This window comes from Dipteris shenzhenensis, chromosome 25 (genome assembly GCF_047967505.1).
Source record: "Dipteris shenzhenensis isolate YYH24624 ecotype China chromosome 25, Dip_SZ_1.0, whole genome shotgun sequence".
Classification (NCBI taxonomy): Eukaryota; Viridiplantae; Streptophyta; class Polypodiopsida; order Gleicheniales; family Dipteridaceae; genus Dipteris; species Dipteris shenzhenensis.
Genome location: NC_141620.1, coordinates 48,767,846 through 48,782,031, shown reverse-complemented (window position 1 = coordinate 48,782,031; position 14,186 = coordinate 48,767,846). Strand labels below are relative to the sequence as shown.

Genomic DNA, 14,186 nt, shown 5'->3' with positions numbered 1-14,186 from the left:
CTTAGCTCTACGTACTAGAGCCAACATAGATGACTGCATCTGTGAATCATGTATAGAGAGCCACATACCAAAGAATGACCTTAGCCAACAAGTATCATAGCATGAAAGACTACATGTGACCACACATATGGAACACAAATTAAATATATGATTTTATCATAAAAACCTAGCATGCATACTACATGTAACATGGCATCTATCAATCCCACATAAAGTAACACATTAAAAAATTCAAGAATGTATCATTACAACACACCATGCATGGAATTGTAGCATACCTTAAGAGTTATACCATGGTATTTACAGTATCCATGTGTAAGCTTGTCATGAATGACTACACGTCTAACAACTTCCAAGCCTTGAACAAATGCAAAGTGCTCCATCCACGAAATACAGTGTTCTACAATCAAATGACACTATCTCATACAAGAAAAATAGGAATAGAGGACATATAACAACAATAGTGCTAGATATTGAACCTTATCTACCATAGGACATATAACTGCCAGCCAATCTCTATCTGATAATGAAGCTGCTACAACGGCAAGCCCATAATGCACATGGTTTTCCAATAAGAGGTTCTAAACTGGGATGGGTTCTCTCTCATCAACCAGTGGGAAAGTCAACCAATATAAAATCCATAGCCCACTTAATCTTCTTACCCAACCACATGTAGTCTCGATTAGGGCTAACTATATTCATGAAAAACTCATGCAAAATAGTATACTTCTCATTTTTCTTGGACTGTGAAAAGTCCATGCCCATGGTTATGTAATGACCCACCATACAAGCATATAATGGAGTGATACCACGAGTCGATACACAATCTGGTGATTGTGCCTTATGAAATACATAATGTTGTACTAACTTTGTCATAGACTGTGAACCTACATGGAAAATTTATATCAAACACAACCAAAGGAAATTTTGAAACATCGATAGCAAGAACAAAAAATAACTAGAACCTTACTTGCATGCTCCATTTGATCCTTATCTTGCCTTGGTGGACTAGATGGCTCCTCATCTAAATGGATAGGAAAGAATAACATTAGTATACTATTCCAAACCCTCATCATGTGTTTTTGTTTTTCTAGAGCTTCCCCCATTTTATCCTTACTTTCTTCAATGTCCTTAAATGAAGCATATTTCTTGTGAAAGTCTCTCTCACGTACCAAGACTTGTCCCTTGGGGAAGTCTATCCACCAAGGACAATTTGCAAGTTCCCATTGAGAGTGATTGTGCATGACAGAAGGATACATACAAGCAGCATGACCAATTTCCACCCAACTCTTGCACAAATTTGGAATCTCTAAGATCTTTCTCTCTCTTACCAAACGAGTAAGATACCTACAAATCAACAATCACTAATTATTTGGACCTCCTATATAGATAAATGTTCATAAAAAATTTGAGACAAATAAAAATGATTGTCAAGTTCAATGTTGTTATAAGCTTCACAAAACAAATAGAAAAGCACCATCATGAAAACTAAAAGGGACCAACCTATAGACAACCCTGTGAGCGGCCATGTCCAACTCAGAGAGACCATCTGCTTTCTTTTCTCCCTTACTCTCAATATTTGAATCCTTTGATCGTAGAGCTAAGAACAAATGCTTTCTTCCTTCTAATTTTATGTCCTCCATGTACTGTTGCATTGTGTAATCTTTTGATGTCTCTAAAGGAATGCCTGTGGTTGTTAAGAACTTTCAAAGCCTGGGTCTCTACTTTCTCAAGAAATATGTCTCTATTAATCCATCTACACAAGTGAAAAATAAAGTATTCACACAACTAAGACTTATGGCACTTCTATAATACATACAAACAGTGCAAAATAAGTTTATTTATGAAAGGAACAACTCACCCTCTATACTCCACATCCCCCACAGGCATGAAATACATATTCCTCATTGGTTTGGTAGCCTCCAACAAGGAAAGAAAAATGATTTTTTTCTCCAATCTCAAATCAGACTTTGCTATGAGTTGCAGCTTCTCCAAAGTTACACAAGAGTCCAGACCATCAAATCGCAAGGCAAATAACTTTTCCAACCAGGCCTCACCCAAGCCTGGATCTATGCAATTCAAAACCTATCCAAGCATTGCATGTTAGATTCATAAAATGATTAAAAAATGTAACAAGAAGAAGAATTAAACTCTCACTTTTCCCATCCTTTCAGCAATTCTCTTTTGAATCAAGCGCGTTGCTTTCCTTCAGCTTCTGTTCTTTGGTTTATAGGCATCTTTGTGGATATCTTATCAATTGCTTTTTTAAGCTCTGTATTGTACTCAACCTACATAAAAGATTTCTTTTTATAGAAAGAAAAGGAATGAAAGAGAATAAGCACCAAGAGAAGTGTAGCATTAAACCTGAAAGACCAATCTTGCAAGATAGCCTCTTGTCAATGGAAATCAGGGCCTTTTTCCTTTACTCTCATGAGCCCTCAAGTTCTCTATGGATTTCACTTCATTAGGAGACAATGATTTCATAAATATCGTAGGATCACACTCACAAATGTTGTGTGCATTTATGAGTGTGTCTCGGAGGCTAGGTTTGATTATGGCATGCTCATGCATGCTATAAGATACATCAAAAGATTAGTTCGTTTGTACAAAATAAAAATAATGAAGGTAAAGAATTATACAACACAAAATAATGAAAGAAAAAAAGGTGTCAAAGTACTTACAAATTCATGCACTGTAGGCCAACCAATAGAGCAATCTCACTTATTTTTCTAGGATCAATTATTGTGCAAACCACTCTTATGTGTCGTTTTTTGTTTGTAGGAAAGATATCCTTTATAACACTCATCCAAGCAGTAGTCCTATGATTTCCCTCCCAAACAAAAAACATCCTTCTTGACATAAATTTAAATTCATGACTTGATAGTAAGTCATTCTCAAACTCGTCATCAACATCTCTCCAAGTGGGAGACCACTTCTCCATCATATCATCTGTCACTACTACCTCCTCTCCATCACTTTTGCAAGCGGACACTATGAAAGATCCTTTCTCTAGAAGGTAGCCCTCCACTTAGAATGCACTTTTTAGTGAAGACACATCATCATGCAGTCCTCGTACTCGTGCATAGGGGATCAATCTACATAATGGAATGTGAGGACAATGATCTGAATCAAGCATCCTGCATTTTCCAATCACATCACCTCCTCCTTCCACTTGCACTTCAATGTCATCCAATTCAACCTCCTCCAATCTTGGTCATTCATCTCTTGGAGCAGAGGATGTATCAGGCTCAGAACCTGCTGCACTCCTTGGTTCTTCTGTCCCACCTACTGATGATTGGGCAGGGGGATCTATTTTTTTTCCTCTTGCTAACTTTGGAGGTAGAGCCTCTTGAGGCTTTTTGCCTTTTCTTCTAGTCATCCTGAAATGAAATACAAAAATAACACCTTTTCATACACTGGTCACATATGAAATGAGATTGCAAGACAATGAAAATGTGAATGTCATTATCTTGATATAACTTACGCTATGCAGATATTGAAGGCTTTGGTGGATGGCAAGAAACTCATGGTTTGAGGTCTCTAATGTAGTCATGCATCCAATGATGCTCTATCCAAATATAGATAGCTGTGATAATGGAATTAAAATTGAAGGACCTACGCATTTTGAGGAGACATTCACCTAATTCTTCACACAATACCTTTGACAAATTCCATATGAATAGGGTGAAGAGGCAAATTCCAAGAGAATTTCGATAGAGGAAAAGAAAAATTTCTTGTTGCATTGTAAGTTTAAGCTGATCAATGGTCGGCATTGCAATGAACTCGCTAGACAAGCAAGGGCTCTAGAAGGCTAACTCCAAAGAAATTTTAAAAGGTTCTTCCCTTCCATTTTTATATGGCCACAATTTGTATTTTTAAGAACTCAACAAAATATTTGATTGAGTGTGAAGGAATGAATCATGATATTTTTGCAAGCATATGATAACCTCGACATCAAAAATCCTAACAAAAGTGAGGTGTCTATGGATGGCACTTGGGTCTCCAGCAACACATTTGAAAAGAACTACCACAAATTAAATGCAGATACATTGGTCAAGTTTTATACATGCTTAAGTGCATTTGTACCAAGGGGAAATAAAGAATGGGAAGACTCTATTACAAGCTTCAATGAATCATGATATTTTTGCAAAGCATATGATAATCTCGACATTAGAAATCCTAACAAAAGTGAGGTGTCTATGGATGGCACTTGGGTCTCCAACAACACATTTGAAAAGAACTACCACAAATCAAATGCAGACACATTGGTCAAGTTTTATACATGCTTAAGTGTAGTTGTACCAAGGGGAAATCAAGAATGGGAAGAATCTCTTACAAGCTTCAAGGTAGTGAGAGATAAGTATGTAGACAACAAAAGTATAATTTTTTTGCCCAATGAGGTGTTTGAGCAAGTGGTGGTAGTATTTCGTGCATATGAGAAGGATGATGTCACCTATGAATGTCCATTGTTTCTATCACAAAAGTCAAAGGTTGAGAAAAAAGAGGTGACAACAAGAATGTGTACGCTCGTAAAATATTTGCCAGACACCTATGTAACCATGGAAGCAGAGAAACTCCTCAAGGAAGAATTATTTTTTGGCAAGAAGTACAAAGATCATTGCATGGAGGAGTGCATCAATGTACAAGTCAGACATGATGCAGTGAATAGTGCAATTAGCTATTCGCTCACTGAAAAGATGTCCTTTTTTGTCAATGCAATATGGACCCTAAAGCATATAGCTGCTTTATCCATAGCTAAGGAAAAGGCATGGGCACATAAGTGGATGAAGAGCCAGGAAGATGGATCCAAAGTAGTCACCTTTTCCATGAGAGACCAAATCCCACAATAGGTGATTGCATATGTTGAGAAGGTGGTGAATGAGCACACCAAATGAGAATATCAAGTGATGTCAACCATGGCTTTCAATTCAATGTGAACATCACTTCAAAATATGGAAAGGTTTTAGCGCACATGGGAGTTTCATATGAGGACTTTCTACTTGATGAATCAAGATGGGATAAGCTCCAAGTACTCTTCATCGATGATATTTCTTCCAATGATATTTGCCAATTCATCGATGAGGTTTCTTCCAATGATATTTGCTAGTTCATGGATAGAATACTATATACCACCATTAGTAGAGTTGGAATTTTCAATATTGTAATTTTTATTAATAAAGAAAACAAGAAAGAGATGCATAGAACTTTGGAGAAAGTTTGTGCCTTTGATTTTCAGATCTACAATGGTGTGTACGTAACAAAGAGAAGCAAGAGAGAATGTGGATTAAAGATCAATTGCCATGAATCATTCTTGTTATGCATGAGGAGTCCAGCTATAGGATAGCATAAGGGGGACTTCTAAGAGTTTGTGTCTCATGATCGAAGAGCAAGAAGCATAGGTCTTCTCATCATCTAAAGCACTCCAAAATTTATGAATGTCTAGCAAAAAGTGGAAGTCTTTTGATTACTATATTGGAATACTTGAACCTAATTGGAAGGTCACCTTATTGTGGATGGGATATCTTTTTGAAGACCTCAAAAAAGGATATTCCACCAATATTATTGAAAGAAAGGCTTGCATGGCAAACTTTCACTTGCAAGATGATCTAACTCAAAGCATTATATTTAACTATAGCCTATCAATCTCACAAGCTTTTGTATTTTTTCATAGATGGTGAGGAAGAAGGATAAAGAAATGATTGCATGTGGATCTAAAGTCAGTGCTACGGAAGGCCATAGTCATCCCTCCAAGTTTAATCGATATGGTGATTGCTGGGAAAATTGAAAAGGACATATTTGAGAAAGTAAGAGGATCACCAAAAGACTTCCCTAATATGGAGAGTCAACTAATTAGCTTATATGGGAACTCAGAGAATATGAGGTTGGCATAGCTTGTTGGGATATCTCAAGGTGTATGCCTCAGGCACACCTTATGTTTCTATGTGTGAGTGCTAGAGGCACAGTTAGGTGCCCACAAGCACAGTTAGGTGGTGGAAAAGCCACATAGGATGATTGAGAGAATCTAGAAGCAGATTGAGGAGATGATTGTGGAGCTCTGAAGTCATCAGTGATGTCAGTGAGCATGTATGAGGTGCCTACTTAAGGACCTCACTCTTCTTCATTCTACAACCAAGTAATGCAAGTATTCTGAGTTTGTGTCCACTCTTTGCTTTCCTTTCAGTTTTCCAACATGGTATCAGAGCCCTTTGATCCCCCTTGAGCCCATTTCTGCCACATCATCATCTTCTTCTTCATCTTCTTCTTCTCCATTTTCCTCTTTCTTCCCAAAATCTTTGAGAGCTTGGTTCTCCATCTACAAACGACCATTGCCCAAACCCTCTGAGCTGGAAACTCCTCTAGTATGGGCGAACTTCTACCTGCAAGCAATTGAAGAAAAAACGTCTGTGGTGGCTGCATGAGCATAAGCATGAGCTTATGCTTATGCTTATGCTTATGTAGAAGCATAAGCTTATGCTCATGCATGAGCATGAGCTTATGCTTAAGTTTTGGCATAAGCTTATGCTTATGCATGAGCTTATGCGAAAATAGAGAATGAGATAAGCTTATGCTTCTCTCATTCTCTATTTCCGCATAAGCTCCTTCTCTTTTTCTGCAGGAGCATGAGCTTATGCTTAAGTTTCCGCATAAGCTCATGCTTATGCAGAAATAGAGAATGAGAGAAGCTTATGCTTCTCTCATTCTCTATTTCCGCATAAGCTCCTTCTCTTTTTCCGCATGAGCATAAGCATGAGCTTATGCTTATGCTTATGCTTATGCATAAGCATAAGCATAAGCTCATGCTTATGCTCATGCATGAGCATGAGCTTATGCATAAGTTTCCCCCTTCTCTCTTTCCCCCTTCTCTATTTCCCCCTTCTCTCATTCCCCCTTCTCTATTTCCCCCTTCTCTCATTCGCATAAGCTCATGCTCATGCGGAAATAGAGAATGAGAGAAGCATATGCTCATGCTTATGCTTCTCTCATTCTCTATTTCCACATAAGCTCCTTCTCTTTTTCCGCATGAGCATAAGCATGAGCTTATGCTTATGCTTATGCTTATGCATAAGCATAAGCCTAAGCTCATGCTTATGATCATGCATGAGCATGAGCTTATGCATAAGTTTCCCCCTTCTCTCTTTCCCCCTTATTCTATTTCCCCCTTCTCTCATTCCCCCTTCTCTCATTCCCCCTTCTCTATTTCCCCCTTCTCTCATTCGCATAAGCTCATGCTCATGCGGAAATAGAGAATGAGAGAAGCATATGCTCATGCTTATGCTTCTCTCATTCTCTATTTCTGCATAAGCTCCTTCTCTTTTTCCGCATGAGCATAAGCATGAGCTTATGCTTATGCTTATGCTTAAGCATAAGCATAAGCTTATGCTTATGCTCATGCATGAGCATGAGCTTATGCTTAAGTTTCCGCATAAGCTCATGCTTATGCATGAGCTTATGCGGAAATAGAGAATGAGAGAAGCTTATGCGGAAACTCATTCTCTATTTTCGCATAAGCTCCTTCTCTTTTTCCGCATGAGCATAAGCATGAGCTTATGCTTATGCTCATGCATGAGCATGAGCTTATGCTTAAGTTTCCGCATAAGATCATGCTTATGCATGAGCTTATGCGGAAATAGAGAATGAGAGAAGCTTATGCGGAAACTCATTCTCTATTTTCGCATAAGCTCCTTCTCTATTTCCGATGCCTATGCTTAAGCATAAGCATAAGCATAAGCTCATGCTTATGCTCATGCATGAGCATGAGCTTATGCTTAAGTTTCCGCATAAGCTTATGCTTATGCATGAGCTTATGCGGAAATAGAGAATGAGAGAAGCATAAGCTCATTCTCTATTTCCGCATAAGCTCATTCTCTATTTCCCACTCTATTATCCCCTTCTCTCATTTCCCCCTTCTCTCCTTCTCTATTTCCACATAAGCTCATGCTTATGCTTATGCGGAAATAGAGAAGGAGAGAAGCATAATAGAGAATGAGAGAAGCATAAGCATAAGCTTATGCTTCTCTCCTTCTCTATCTCCGCATAAGCTCATTCTCTATTTCCGCATAAGCTTATGCTTATGCTTCTCTCATTCCCCCTCATCTCTTTCCCCTTCTCTATTTCCCCCTTCTCTCATTCTCTATTTCCTCATTCTCATTCTTTTCTTTCCTTTCCATCTTCTTTCCCTCTTTCCTTTCCCTCTTCTTTCTTCTTGCCTATGCCTATGCCTATGAGAATGCTTATGTTTGTTTTTTTGTTTTCTGTTTTCGTGTTTGTGTCTATGTTAGACATGGGATCATGTCGCTCATCCGACGAGTACAGACAGCCTCGCAAGAGGAGAGCTCATGATCTATATGCTCCAGAGGACTTTGATTCCTCTCAGGCGTGAAGCACAACACACAACCTATTGCTTTCAACATGCTTGATGCTAACATTATCTCAACCAAGTGTTCCTGACACATATTCAATAGATAGGTTATGGAAATCAGGTGCGTTCACTTTTTTTTAAATTCAATCTATAATGGAAGCATTCACATAATAAGTTCACTTTATTTTTCTATCATATACCCTTGTTGTACATGCTGAACTATATCATGCACTCAATTTGTTGCTGTTACATCATATTTCCTTGCTATAGATTTGCTAGCTATGCATGGCTTTGTCGGGAGTCCCGACAAGTTTGTAGCGCAGATGAGCGATGAGGAGGCAGCGAGATTCTTCTCTCTGCTCTCTCAGAGGACCTCCGCAATTAATTCCTTCCCCTACACCGACGGGTGGATGTACTACCTAGCCATCCCCTCGTGCCCCTTCGACCGCGGGATCATCACTTGCGCATGCCTCTCGCAAGGGAAGGAAGAGTAGGACGGGCGGCTCATGTTGTGCTGACTCAAGAGATGTAGACGAGTCAGCACACTCACACTCCTTTAGGTCTCCACTTGGTCCGAAGACACAGTATCAGTCAGGTCCCTTTCCCTCTCCTACTCCCACTGCTACTCCTCGCTCCGGAAGCGCTCGCGCAGCTTCCACTCCTTCAGACTCTGCTACCGTCAGTCCCCTTACTCATCAGGGGATCTCTCCTATCAAATCACATCTGTCGGAGAGATAATAGAAGATAAAAAGGGCAAAGCAATGATGACCGCCATGAGAAGGTTGATGAGTCATCACTTCAAGAGCGGCATAAATACCGATTGGCGGTATCAAGATGCCCAAAAGAAGCAGGCGGTGATCGATGAGTTAAAACAAAGATACCCTAATCTGCCAAATGTGGAGTTTAATGATGATTATATGCGAGAGCGCATGGGTTTGGTCCTGAAGCATCATAGATCAACCTTGCGTACTTCCATTACAAAGGGGTTGGCTAAATCCAGCTGGGCAGACAAAGCTGATTGGAAGTACTTCAAGAAGCAACATAGGGACCATCCCGAAATGCTCGAGGGTCAGAGGAGGGCTGTGAAGAGACGGCTGGACGTCGTAGGTACTTTGCACTTTGGTGCAGGCGGACGGTATGCGTTCGAGGCAACCATGGTAAGTCTACTTCTTCCCATTTAATGTATTATTCTATTTGTTTTACTTACATATTACATGCACTTTAGCTAACTCTAACTCTCGTAAATTGGATCCACAGCAAGCTGCGATGGGTCGTCTTCCTACAGATGCAGAGACGTGGCGCGCATTTCGAATAGGAACAAAGCCGTGGTTCATTGAGCAAGAGGCAATGGGAGCGACAGTCGATTGGGCTGAGGTGGCTGCTCGCACGGTATAAGTTTACTCCTACTTGTAATCTCACTTTTTAATTTAAGTTCCAATCTAATTTTTGATTTATATGGGTCACTCTTAGGGTCAAAGCTCAAGCGTCCCATCATCGGAGGCGAGTGATCAACAGGGCCAAGGATCGGACGCAGATGGCGAGGACGAGGGAGAAGATGCAGGTGTCGAGGACCAAGGAACAGGCCAACAAGACGAAGATGATTCAGATTCGGATGAGTAGTGGTAGTAGCATTTTGTATATCCGCTCGTTTGAGCAATTTTGTATCACCCTTTCGACAGGGTAATTTTGTTACAAACACTGTTGTATATGTCCGACATGTATATGCATTTGTTACTCATCATTTCACAAGAACAATTTTGTATCACCCTGCAAGCAAGGGAAATTTTGTTATAAAAAACTTTCTTTTGTAATTACAAAAAACAAGGCCAAAAGGAAGCCCTGTTTAGCCCCACTAACCCTTTTTTTTTACTTCTGTTAATCGTCACTATATAGCGACGTTTACCAGTGTTGCTATATAGTGACGATTAACAGTGTCGCTATATAGCGACGCTCCTTTTCTGACGCTTTTAGTGACACTTATAGCGACGTTTGCGCCCGTGAAAAAAAAAAATTTTAATGTAAAAAGCATCGGTATTTCCATCAGAAAATGGCCTATGCCTTGTAGTGACATTATGTTGATGCCCTTTACACCATACCTAAGCTGCACATCATCAAAAGAACTAAATCCCTTTAGGTATTTTGAGAACTTGGATGGAACAAAGCTAGAGAGTGATACAAGTTATCATGCACCTTGTTAAGGAAAGTGTCAAAATACTTTGCACATACACATGCAAAGTAGTTGTGAGCACACCGATATTTTTATTAGGGAATTGTTTGACCTCATGCTCCTTTGTGTGGTTGAGATCACCACCATTGTCAACACATCCTAGCTGAATTGAATATAAGAAGCCATGAAAAATCCTTTTGCTAACTAATAAGTGAATCATTGAAGCACATAAAACCCCAACAAGATATAGATGAAGTTCAGTGTGAATTGAGGTACAAGCATAAATTTTGCTGCAACTTGAAACAAAAACTCAAGATTGGTGATGCGTAGGTACCTACACCCTCACAAATGAGACATAATAAGAACCCACAAGGAGGGCATGAAGTACCTACAGTGATGTCATTCTTACATCTAAGAGCTAGAAGATAGCCAAGGCTTGTAACAACTGCCCCTAGGGTAAATCGGTATGAGAGAGGGAGATAAAGCTTTATTGTGTACCCCGATAGCCAAGGCTTGTAACAACTGCCCCTAGGGTAAATCAGTATGAGAGAGGGAGATAAAGCTTTATTGTGTACCCCTTCAACTTCAACAATTCTGGCTACTTATAGTAGAGTAAGTCTTTCCACTTACCTTACTTGTCATGGGCATATAAGTATAAAGCTCTTGATTCCCTTATCTATCACATCGTGTAACTCTGTTTCCCCTCGTACACATGCATATTTGTCTTTTACCATATTTTATAATTCAACTTGAGCCACTACACAATCCTCCTCAAAAAGGGTCATTTTTGTTAATCAAACAAGTGGTCATCTACAAATTACCAAGCCTTTCAAGGGGACAAGAAATCTTGATGGAAGGTTGATCTACAAATAGGGTTGACATTTGTGAGAATGCTAGATGACTAAGTAGGAGAATGCTAAATAGCAATGCATGTAATGATGCCAAAGGCAAAAAGATATACAATAGTACATTGAAAAATAAAAATAAATGTGATACTTGCCTAATAAGGCATGTTAGGACAAAATGTTGTTTAAACATTTTAATATGTAATCATGATTGTCTTGATTATTGTGAATTAAGATGTTAGATGTCTTGTATCTTGGTCCATAAGATGTGTAGTTAAAATTAGTGAAAATTTGTATGCAACCAACTTTGGCACCAAAAACTCGCTCAATATTAACCTAGAATTGAGGCTTTGTGCCTGATTATAAAAGCTTTGATTCTGAAATTAAGGCTCCTTATGTGTGTATAGATACATTTTAATTTTAATATTGAGGCTTTTTGGGCTCAACCTCAACCATATGGCGATCAAAGTTGAGAAATGTAATTAAAGTGGTTTTATGCTATTAAGAGAGAGAGAGAGAGAGAGAGAGAGAGAGAGAGAGAGAGAGAGAGAGAGAGAGAGAGAGAGAGAGAGAGATTTACCTTGCATATCTTGACTCAGGTTGGGTTCTTGTGTGTGACACTGTAATTTGGATGTTAAGATTGAGAACTTGTAGGCTCAACCTCAAGATTGTGTAATGCTTTTGAGAAATGTAATTCATATAGTGTGATGTTATTACCTTTGAAGTTTGAACTTAAAGACAAATATTGAAGGTACTAAAGTATCATTGGTAGGTCTATTATATTTGGATTTTTTATTTTCTTGGAATTATAAAAATGGATAATTTCTTCTTATTTTCTATCTCTCGTGTTTTGATGTTTGATTGCACAATGACATATGTTCACATGGAAATTTTAGAGGAACATGTATCATGGGATATGTGTCCTAATATGGCATATGTGGCATATTGCATTGTACAAGCATTCTCTTTTCAATATGATTTCCTTAAATCATCATTTATTTGCTTGAGTTGAATTATACAATTTCACGAAAGAAGATTTGAGGAATTCACTCGTTAGGTAGTGATATGATCCAACCTCGCTCATAACTACATTAACAATCCATGAGAGATATGTCTACAAAGAAATAGTGATGGCATTTACTCTCTAGTAGGCAAAGGAGAAAGATGTGGCCTTAACATGGATATCATAAACAGGAGCGAAATGTATGCCTCTCTGCATATACAAATTATCATTATGCCGTTTTGATTTTGGAGAAGGAAAAATTGGCATTAACGAATATCAACGAGAAAGAGATGCAATGTTTGTAGCTGATATTATAGCAAGCGAATGGACGTACAAGCTAGATTAAAATGGCTAAAATCCATGCAAGATGACATTACAGTCACCTGCGTGGCATACTTTGCGAGAGCCTATGGGTTAGTTGATTTCAAAGCCTGCACTTTTGAAGCAGAAAAGAGCTACTAGAAATACAGAATGCTTAACAGTACACATATCGATTCCATAAAGCATACACGCTACTCAAATGTTTGGAGTTCCGGCTCCGGCATTTGCCATGAAGGACTTAACCATTTCACTAATCCCTGACACAGATAAACCACAATTTTGATCAAGCTCAAAATATCAAGGCGTGTCTATAGTGTGCTTATTACCAGAAGGCTTTTGCTTCACTAGTTCCGCATTCAACTCACTTCGACCTCCTCTTGGTATGGGGTGAAGTCGTCCACAATGTCGTTCTGGAGCACAACATCTGCCACGGTTCGGCACGTCAAGTCCAGGAGATCGTTGATGCTCAGATCGTTTGCCGCCCTAATGATGTCCAGAAGCGTTGGGAGGTCCAGTCGGACAAACTTAGCATCGAAAGCCTTGACATCGTCTCGAGAAGGACGGCTCTTGCCCTGTGGGCAATCTGTGGCGCTCACATGGAACTCACAATATTCCAAGATCTTAGAAAGAACGGTACCGGAGACGTTGGGCAAGGGGATGGGTAACGTAGTGCGACGATTCTCCAACATGTGCTTGAGGAAGAGGGAGCGGAAGGCGACGGGGTGGTCGATTTCGAACTTCTGATTGTCTGAGCTACGGAGTGTAACCTTGGAGGAGGCGGGAGGAGGCATGGCGGAAGATGAGAGGGTCGCTAGAGGGTAATGGTTGGCTTGGGCTTTGGCTTTGATGAATGGTTGGCTTTGGATATTCATTTATACGAGGAGGATCCCTGCTTTTTCTTCGTGCTTTTTCGGCCCTCGACACAACGCATAGAATTAGGGTGACTGATGTACAAAAGAAAGGCACGGATATTGTCATGCTTTTCCTTTGTGCTTTTCCTCCATTGCATATGTATCTCTTGCTTATCTTCCAATTCAATAAAGTATGCAATAGATTCGTGACGCCTACGGTACATTTTTCCTAAAATTTGCACTCAATTCCTTTAATTGCTTGAGATTAAGACCTCATTTGCCCGAAAATTTGGGATTCACCATTGCGTAAGCCTGAAATTTACATGTTGTTCCGTAGCACTTACGTTACAAAATGGAAATGACTAGCTATAGGGTAGACATGTTTGATATGAGAAAATTAATTTGAGATTTAAGCACATGGTTTGCCTTGAAAGTCCTTGTACAATTTCAAAACAAAAAATAAGTTATGCATTAAATTATCCCAAAATTGATGTCACAAATAGACGTGATGGAAAAAAAGGATTCACCAACTGAAATCATCTTGATACAATTCTATATACACTTCATGAATCCACCTTTTGAAAGGCTAAGGAGTTATCAATTAAGCTTTTTACGAATCATAGGCCTAATATTGAGATGC

At 39.2% G+C, this 14,186-nt stretch overlaps 1 pseudogene; it reads right to left on the bottom strand.

Moving 5' to 3' along the window:
• Window positions 1-12,886: 12,886 nt before the first annotated feature.
• LOC147885996 (SKP1-like protein 1A pseudogene) lies at window positions 12,887-13,486 on the bottom strand (annotated as a pseudogene).
• Window positions 13,487-14,186: the final 700 nt, after the last annotated feature.